Source organism: Erinaceus europaeus, chromosome 12 (genome assembly GCF_950295315.1).
Source record: "Erinaceus europaeus chromosome 12, mEriEur2.1, whole genome shotgun sequence".
NCBI lineage: Eukaryota > Metazoa > Chordata > Mammalia > Eulipotyphla > Erinaceidae > Erinaceus > Erinaceus europaeus.
Genome location: NC_080173.1, coordinates 60,978,632 through 60,989,333, shown reverse-complemented (window position 1 = coordinate 60,989,333; position 10,702 = coordinate 60,978,632).

The following is a 10,702-nucleotide window of genomic DNA, read 5'->3' as shown; positions in this document are numbered from 1 at the left end:
AAAGGGCCTTTCTAGTGTCTTTATCCAAGCAAAGCACATCACAACATCTATAGCTACCTATCCTGTACCATTTCTTCATTACATTTAGCCCTCTTCGTAGCTTTTTCCACCTGCTGTTTTTTTATTTACTGGGGATTTATGCTCATCAGTGAATATGGTTTGTTGTTCAAGAAAGACATTCATTAGCACAGAACCTCCACCTTCCCATTTCCTGCTTACCCCCTGTGTCTATGACCCTACTAGGACAGGGGTGGCATTTGACTCTCATAAACGAATAAGTAAATTATAATAGGGAAGTCTGTAGCTTTTAATTCAGGACTGTCAGCCTCTGAGCACCATCTGGCAATTCTGGCCTACTTTTGCTTAGCCACCAAGAAGAGAATATAATTTTTTTCTTTAAAGGAAGTAAGCTGTATATCTGGTACTGGGTTTACCATAGTGAAGTGATCTATGTTTAGTTACCAGACATGTAATGAGGTCTTGTGTGGCTCACTTAAAAACTCTGGGCCTTTTTTTTTTTTCTATCTATAAAATAGGAAAACAAGCCTAACCCTGAATATCTTTCAGATTTGTTGAGAAGGACAAACAAAAACTTATATGTAACAGCAATTGTAAAATAAAATACCATGTAAAGGTGACTTACTGCCATTACAAGCTGGAGGGGGTGTGAGAGGAAGGAAACAGAGTAGGCAAAGAGGAAGAAAGAAATAAAAGGGAAAAAACGGACAGGACGGTTTCAAAGAAATTTTCTAAGTCTAATATTCTATAATTTAGCAGAAAATCATCAAAATATTATATATTAAAAATAATAATCTAAGGGCATGATTCAGATGTATTTGTCTACTAAAGAGATATATTTTGACCATATATATAATTTTATTTATGTTTTTTCCTTGACAACACTTTCACATCCCTCTACTCTTATTTCTGTCTTTTGAGAATATATAACAGTAACTTTATTACAGCATTATTCACATCATCAGCCTAGCTTACTATGGATCAAATATAGATGTCTATACTTTATCCAAATACATAGCACATAGTGGTTAATTTCCAAGAGAACAGCCAGTTTGGTAACTGGTTACAAGCCACTGTAAACTCTCTCCATAGTGAGGAGGAGGACTATAAACTGCAAGTGACCCTGGTGAGGCAATTTCACCACCCACCCCCCACTCAATGAAGCAACTAATGTGCTTTGTACCTAAGTCATTTTGGACTGACTTTATCATAATTGTGATATTCACCCACTAAAATATCCTTACCCAAGTCATGGCAAATACTATAAAGGTTACTTTTGCATGGGCATCATATATACACTCTACTGAAAAATTAAACAGTCTTAGCAGCTTCACTGTACTACCCATCTCCGTTTCTCAGTACTGTTTGTCCACATGCCAGGAAGATTAGCACAATTAACAAAAAAGAAAAAAAAATGGAGAGAGAGGATAGAAAGAAGTGACTTATTCTAGCAGAATGAAATTCTTCAGATGGTTATTACAAAATAGGATGAATTAAATGGATATACTTGCATTGAAAACAAAAAACTTCAAGGATTGCCATTGGTTGGCCAATGGAAACCCCTGATGAATCCCCCAACATTGAGGGCCCTCCAAATGAGTCCACTTTATTCACTTCAGTTGAAAAAACTTAAAATCACCACAGGGAAAAAGACTGCAAGGAGAAACCTGACCTAGAATCACTTACGGCAACAGTCACGTTGATTAATCAAATGGATATTGGCAGAGGGGCCATGGTCAATAAAAAGCCTGGATCACAAAGCTTGGTAGACCTTCCAGGCTATGAGAGGGAACTGTGTCCTGACTCTGAGACCTCATTCTATGTGTCTCCATTCTAACTTGCTTTAATTATAATAAAACTGCAATAATCAGTACAGCACTTTCTAAGTCTTTCTAATTATTGAGCCCCAGGGAGGTTGTAGAAATCCTAAAAACTTGTAGAGAGTTAAAGGTGAAGGCAGTCCTTTGGATTTTTACCCTTGACCTTCTGGAATCTAGAAGTAAATACAAAACTATGTTGTGGATAAACAACTCTGGTTGTCAGAACTGAACCACAGTACTAACCACAGTGTTACAATACCTATGCATTCCTCTGTTGTCCAAGACAAGATGACAAGGAGAAGGAGGAGGAAGAGGAGAAGAAGAAAAAGAAAAAAAAATGTATATATGCTGTTGCTGAGGACTTATTCTGATGCAGTCTCCGCCCCCAGGTTTTTCTATGCCTCGCTAAATCCTAGAGTGCCCCCTTTCAACCAATCCTGGCTCCGCCCCCAGGTTTTCCTATGCCTCGCTAAATCCTAGAGTGCCCCCTTTCAACCAATCCTGGCCCTACACGTCACCCCTGGTTGTCGCCCAATAAAAAGCCCCCTCACCCCTCCCCTCGCTCTCTGGGCTCTCGGCTCTCCCTCTCTGAGGTCTCGCTCCCTGCTCTCCCCCCGTGGTCGGCCATTGCTGGCTGGCTCCACGTGGTCTGAACCAAACCTCCCCCCCATCCTATAATAAAGATCTGTGTACCCCTTTGCTCTGGACGTCCGCTCTCTTCTCCGCGGTGCAGCCCGACACCAGACCACCTCAACAACATCTGGCGCCCATCGTGTTCCGTACCCACACCACGCCCGGCCTGAGGTCTCCGAAACCGCCCAGACACAGGTAAGTGGCATCCGCCCACTTCTGTGGCCCCGCGTTTCCCTCCACTATGGGAAATTTCTCGTTTTATGAGGAGGTGTCCCAGTCATTATTTCTTGACCTGGGACAGATTCCCGCTGTCATAAAAGGTTTAATTTTCGCTACCCCTTGGATTTTTTTAACTGTGGTCGCCACTTTCAAGATATGTAAAACGTGGTATGCCATAAGGATAAGTGACCTTGAGGCTGAGGTACGAGAGTTAAATCACATGTGCTTAAGACTTAGACATCCTAAGCGATCAGCGGCTAAACCCAAGAATTCTGTTCCCACAGACACGCACACGTGTTCGGACGCTCCTCCTCTGACCCCACCCCCTTCCGCCGTTCAGGTTTCAGCTACGCCTGCGTTCCTGAACCCTGCCCCTTCCGTCCCGGTTTCAGCTTCCGTTTCAGCTCCGCCTGAGGCGCCTGCGTTCCTGAACCCCGCCCCTTCCATCCCGGTTTCAGCTCCACCTGCGTTCCTGAACCCTGCCCCTTCCGTCCCGGTTTCAGCTTCCGTTTCAGCTCCGCCTGAGGCGCCTGCGTTCCTGAACCCCGCCCCTTCCATCCCGGTTTCAGCTCCACCTGCGTTCCTGAACCCTGCCCCTTCCGTCCCGGTTTCAGCTTCGCCCACGGCCCCTGCCTCCGCGGTTTCAACTCTGCCTGCAGCTTCTGCGTTCCTGAACCCCGCCCCTGCCCCTGCTGTCCCAGTTTCAGCTCCGCCTGCAGCTTCCATTTTCCTGACCCCGCCCCCGGCCCCTGCTGCCGCGGTTTCAGCTCCGCCTGAGGCTTCCTCGTCCCTGACCCCGCCCCCTGCTGATACATCACCATTAAGAGATCTAGTGGCAGAGATACGAGAGCTAAAGGATATTTTTTCAGCATTTAAGGATTTTAAACCATGTGCAGTCCACCCCGGGAGCTCCGTCCCCGTAGATATGCGTTTAGTCTCCCCTGCAGCCACTACAGCAGTTTCTACTGAACTTTCCACTTCTGTAGCTCCCTCTCCCGCGCCACCGGACCAAATCCACACATTCCCGGTAAACTTGGCCCCTTCTAAACAAAACCCTCAGCCGTGGCAGCCATATTCCTCGAAAGAACTTGGAACGCTCAGGCAAGCAGTCAGGGAGGACGGTATGCACTCTCCATGGACCAAGTCCGTTTTGAGAAGCTTTTACCAGCATTTAAATACACCACAAGACTGGAAAGAACTGGCTCGTGCTGCACTCCCAGACCCTCTCTATCTTCAGTGGCAGGCATGTTTCCGCGATGAGTGCTCTAGGCAATCGCAGGAAAATAGTAACAAACAGATAGAATGGAATTCTGATGCTTTGTTTGGAGCAGGAGCTTATGAATCTGGAGCTCAGCAGGCAGAAGCCAGGTTTCCAACTGGTTATTTTGAACAGGTACGCATCTGTGCAACACAAGCATGGGAAAGGGTGACCACACCTGATGTAGATCCATCAGCTCCCATTAACTCTTTTCACCAAGGCTCTGATGAGTCATTGGCGAGCTTCATCTCAAGGGTGAAGAGAAGCTTAGAGAGAAAGGTTTATAATCCTGACGTCCGCACACTACTCCTGCGCTCTATTGTCTGGGAAGGCATGACACCACAATTCCGTCAGGTATGCCTTAATCTTAAACACCTACACCCAGATAATTGGATTCTAGCGACACAGGAGCTTACATCAGGCAATTATGGGACACCCGCTACGACGCAGGTCTATGCAGTTGCCCCACGTAAGCAAAACGGGGCCTGCTTTCAGTGCGGTCGCCAAGGACATTGGCGTAACCAATGTCCTGATAAGTTGCGACCACGCCTCCAGTCAGGGAAACCACGCCTCCAGCCAGAGCAACCCCGCTTTCAGTCAGGGAGCCAGAGACCACGTACTGTTTGTCCAAGATGTCGTAAGGGGTTTCATTGGAAGAGAGATTGTTGGTCCCAATTTCATAAAGATGGTTCGCCCCTGAATGGTACAAATTCGGGGCCTGAGATTTTGTGGACCACTCCTGTTTTAGAACAAGGTCACCCTTCTATGACAGTAAAGATTGGCAATATTCCTTTTAAATTTTTGATTGACACGGGGGCAGCAAAGACAATTTTAAGGCAAGAAGAGGTTCCCCAAGATTGGGAACTCATCCCTGGACCCAGTTTACATGGAATAGGAGGGATGACAAGAGCATTTTGCACACGAGACTCGCTTATGTGGGAAGACCCAGAAGGTTCTACTGGACACTTCCGCCCTTTGGTAGCTAATATTAGCACCAACTTACTGGGCAGGGATCTTCTGGAGTGTCTTAATGTTAGGATATCCACAGACGCCTCTGCAGAGCGTAAAACTCATTCCCGCGATACCAGGTCTATTCAGCACCCCCAATACTAAATGCCACTGTTCGTAGCCAAACACCCCGCTTAAGCTGGCTTTCTAATGAGCCTGTCTGGGTGGAACAGTGGCCTTTACCTAGGGATAAGCTAAAAATTTTAAAAGAGCTCGTCCGAGAGCAGTTGTCCTTGGGACACATTCGTCATTCTCGAAGCCCATGGAATACTCCTGTCTTTGTGATTAAAAAGCGCTCGGGAAAATGGCGCCTCCTTCAAGATCTCCGTGCAGTAAATAAAACCATGCAGGTCTGGGGCTCCCCCCAAAGGGGTTTGCCTCTTGCTTCTGCAATTCCCACGGGAATTCCAATCATAGCTATTGATATACAAGATTGTTTTTTCTCTATCCCCTTGCATCCGCGAGATTGTAAACGTTTTGCCTTCTCTGTTCCGTCTATTAATAATGCCAGCCCCGCTGACAGATTTGAATGGGTGGTGCTGCCCCAGGGTATGGCCAATAGTCCTACAATTTGTCAGGAGGCTGTTAAATCTGCCCTTGTCCCATATATTCATAAGGGCCTTAATATTTTTCATTATACAGATGATATTTTAATATGGGGAAAATCAGATACAGATCTCTATGCCTTACGTGATTTTCTCATTCCTGCATTAAAGAAAAGCGGCCTTAATGTAGCCCCTGAGAAGATACAGCTAATCCCTCCAATATCCTTCCTAGGTTCAGAGATTTCTCTAACGCAAATTCGTCCCTTAAAACCTAATGTTACCTTCCCTTCTAACCTTACTCTTGCTTCTTTACAAAGTTTTCTAGGAAATTTAAATTGGCTTAGGCAGTATCTCTATCTGCCCACAAGCTGCCTCCAACCACTGTTTGACCTGTTGAAAGGAAACAAACAGCCCTCTTCAAAACGTAAGTTAACTCCCGAGGCCTCCTTGGCACTGGAAAGGGTTAACCAGGCCCTCCAGGACATGCACCTTGTTCGATTCTCCCCCTCCTCTCCAGTAAACCTTCTAATCTTCAACTCCACCCCCACAGTAGTAGGGGCACTGTGGCAAGACCATGGGGTTCTCGAATGGCTTCACACGCCAGTAGGAGGAGCTCCAAGACTCCTCACTGAGATAGATGCGTTAGCATTCATGGTTCGCCAAGGGAGAAATAGGTCTGTGCAGGTCTTAGGGAAAGAACCGGATTTAATCATTCTGCCCTTTTCTCTCACAGATACAGAGTGGCTTATACGCCATCATTCCCGCTTTGCCATAAGCTTCGTGGGGTTTCCAGGACAAATAGATAACCATTTTCCTTCTAATAAATTGATAGCTTCTTTACCTCTTCTGCCTCTACTAGCACCTAAACTTTTCTCTCGGGATCCCATTCCCTCTGCTCCTACAATCTTTACTGATGGCGGAAAAAGGGGAGCTGCTGCCCTTATATATTACCCAGACAAACAATCTCCTAAACCTCTCTTTACTGAGCTTCCTGATAATTCCCCTCAGTACAAAGAACTTTATGCTGTTTTTCTTGCACTAAAAGCTGTACCAGAATCCTTCAACCTTTTTTCTGACAGTGTGTATACTGTTAACTTACTTCCATGGCTTGCTCGTTCGTATGTGAAAATTGATGACAACCCACTTTCCCCTCTCTTGATTCAAATCGCCTCTATGCTCTGTTCTCGAACCCAACCACTGTATATTCAACACCTTCGTTCCCACAGCCCTCTTCCTGGTTCCCTGTCCGAAGGGAATGCCGCAGTTGACCGCCTTGCCTCCACAGGAACTTTCCCAGTCTCTGTCTCTGATCCTGCTAATTTTCACTCTCTAACCCATGTTAATCTTAAAGGCCTTCAAGCTCGATTCCCTGATGTTCCTGTACCACAGTTAAAACATATCCTTGCTACATGCTCTTCTTGTGCAAATCTCATAAAGACACCTGCTATCCAGACCCTTGGGGTTAACCCCCGAGGTTTAAAAGCTAATGCTATTTGGCAAATTGATGTCACCCACATACCAAACTTTGGCAAACAAAAATATGTGTTTGTCTCAATTGATACCTTTTCTAAATTTATGTGGGCTACAGCTCAGACAGGAGAAAGTGCTAAAAAGCTTGTAAGCCATATGCTCTCTTGTTTTGCCGTTATGGGGGTCCCATTACTTTTGAAAACAGACAATGCACCTATGTTTTCAAGCAAACAATTTAAAGATTTTTGTTCCCTCTGGAATATTACTCATACCACGGGCATTCCCTACAATCCACAGGGACAAGGCATTGTCGAAAGGGCCCATCAAACACTGAAGGCTCAACTAAATAAAGATAAAGGAGGAACATATCCCCCCAATATCCAGCTAGCAAAAGCCTTAACTACGTTAAATCTCTTTAATATTTACAATAACTCAGCCTTACCCCCTATTATTCTTCACTGGCAAACACCATCTACCCTCCCATCTATTAAGGTGAAATGGAGAGACCCACTCGATAAAGTTTGGAAAGGGCCTGACCCATTATTGACCATGGGAAGGGGTTTCGCATGCATTTTCCCTCAAAATTTCTCTAAACCTGTCTGGGTTCCTGCCCGCCATGTCCGACAATACCCGCAGGATGGCGCTGTTATTCCTGAAGAACAAGAAATACTACAAGAGGACCAGATGCAGGATACATCCCAGGACCCGTAATACGACATGGCAGAACCTGCAAATCTGGCTCACAGAGACCTCTCTCCTACCCTTTCCCTGTATGTCTTATTTTATAACTGGCCAGTTGTTTTTGTGAATGAGTGTGTTAAATGACAAAATTTTTTTTCTTTTTTTTTGCATGACCCATCTGCTTGGAGTACTCTAAAAGGTTATTGGCCTTATATAAAAATGCTGGACGCAGCCAAAGTTTCTGGAGACGTCCAGAAACATTCCAAAAAATTTTTTTTCTTTCTCCCTCTTTTGAATTTTATATATAGTATTGGTATATATGTAAGTGTTTAGTCTTAAACTGTGTGACTAATGACAGATTTTAAATTGTTTTTAAATAATGTGTTTTTATAACAAAAGTTCTTTTTCCTCCAGTTTGTTATAACTAAATGTTTATGGGTATGTCTCAAGTTTGGTAACACTAACTTAACGGTCAGAAGTGTAACCCTACAGCTACACTTTTACCAGACAAGGTAAATATTAATTGTTAAGGTAACTTACTATTTAGGTAAAAGTCTAAATGTTCAACGTGACTATTCATTCCCAAAACTAAACTATATAAATTTTATATACAGGACACCTTTGAAGGGCCCCCAAAGGTGCCCTGTAAACTATCTTGTGGAAATTAATCCACAACAGATCTGGCATCAATCTGGCACTGTAAACGTTAAAATCATTGTCACGAATATGCGTTAACTCTCTAAGCAATTTGAGTCTGTTTAAAATACATATTTTAGCTAAAATTGGTCTCAAGATCCTGCGGTAGAGGCTGCTACAGGAGGTCACATTAGATGACCTTTTAATAAATCATAAAGAGATTCTAAACCAATTATAATCATCGAGGTACCAACTATAACAAACCTATAACTTGTTACCAGTTCAAATTAACCACGAGAAGCAGATTGTTTGTGTTTCTTTCACAGGAATCCCGGAAAAACCATCTGAACCCCTGCACACCCTGACGTCACTCACTAGATGGCACGACTACCGTGGCACACCCCCCGAAACCCTAGATGTCACTCAACGTGATCTGAAGAACCTGATACACGAATTCCAAGGACAGAACTTTCTTCATGCCTGGTTACCGTTCCTGCTTCTGACCTGCTTGTTACGTGCTGGCAGTTCCAGCTAGCTATCTACAAAAGAGCAACATTCCAACAGCTGACCTCCCTCATGCAGCGTTGCATCCCCTGCCAATTCCTCCCCTAGCCATCTACTTCGGACTGAGACTTGTATCGGACTTTCTGACATACCCTATATACATTTTACACAATTTTAAAGCAGCTTATTTCCCTTCACGCTGCTGGTTTTTCATAGACTAATCCTGAGTAATTCATAGACTTTACAGACTGTTGCCTTGAGGACTATACAATGCCAAATAGCCCCTCTGTTTGGTGGGTCATGCCTCCTGCCGCCCCCTCATTATGTACCCTTGCCCTTTTCCCCACTCAAGCAGGGAATGTTCCTTTACACACCAATCCTTCCCTTCACACCCCACTGACTTTTACTTCTCCCCTTCGTGTCCCTTCCTATTTTGTTATGTCATTTAGGCTTATGTCCAAAAGGTTTCTGCCCCATGATAGTCTTTTATAGACTTTGTACATCTTATGCAATTACTAGATAGAAAGATAGAAAAGATGTAGAGATACTGTGAAGAGATGGTTGAGCAGGCTGCGCTTAAACCTATGAGATGAGTCTCTCCAGGTAAGTCTCTCTCTCTGAAGAGGGGTTGAGCACAGGAGGACATTTAAATCTCACAAGGTTGGCAGCCATTTAAGCCTTCCCTCCTCCACAGAAAGTCCTACATCTTCCCACCTGAGCATGGCATTCCTCTAAAACATTTAAGCATGCTCCATTTTTCTTTACTGTGTCCATTTAGATATAAAGGGATAGGAGGAGATGTTGCTGAGGACTTATTCTGATGCAGTCTCCGCCCCCAGGTTTTTCTATGCCTCGCTAAATCCTAGAGTGCCCCCTTTCAACCAATCCTGGCTCCGCCCCCAGGTTTTCCTATGCCTCGCTAAATCCTAGAGTGCCCCCTTTCAACCAATCCTGGCCCTACACGTCACCCCTGGTTGTCGCCCAATAAAAAGCCCCCTCACCCCTCCCCTCGCTCTCTGGGCTCTCGGCTCTCCCTCTCTGAGGTCTCGCTCCCTGCTCTCCCCCCGTGGTCGGCCATTGCTGGCTGGCTCCACGTGGTCTGAACCAAACCTCCCCCCCATCCTATAATAAAGATCTGTGTACCCCTTTGCTCTGGACGTCCGCTCTCTTCTCCGCGGTGCAGCCCGACACCAGACCACCTCAACAACAATATGCAAATGTTTATTCACTTCAGTCATCAAAAAGCATTCATAATGACCCTGGGTCCATACTCCCAGAGAGTTAAAAAATAGAAAAGTTATCAGGGGAGGAGATGGGACAGGGAGTTCTGGTGGTAGGAATTCTACCTCTCTTAGCCTATGTTGGTATCAGTGTTTCCATTTTATAAATAAATTTATAAAAAAGCATTCAAATATTATTATGAGAATAAGGGTGACTTGATACAGAATTAACAAAAAGACATTGATCCGAAGCAGAATAATAATAATATTAAAAAAATGAAGGGAATATGGAGAGAAATTGCCTTAGCCACCCTGATCCTCTCCCCAATTCAATATGAACTAGAGTGAAGAGTGCTTTTCCCACAAGATTTGAGATGATGACAATTCAAGAATATGAGACATTACAACTAGAAAGAAGTAGCAGACAGATGTGGAAGAGAGCAGAATGCTACTGCTGAATGTTGAATGTTGATGTTCTGAGCACCCCATGAAGTACAAAGCATCTAAGTACATAAAGAGGGAAGGGCTGACTACCTATATCTAAGACTGTGGGAGAACTACAGTGGTTATCTATGGTGGTAGAGATGGGGACACAGACCTTTGGTGATAGGAGTGGTGAGAAAGAAAAAAAAGAGAGAGAGAGACTATACGGTAAACCATTAGTCCCTTAATAAAAAGATAAGTTAAAGC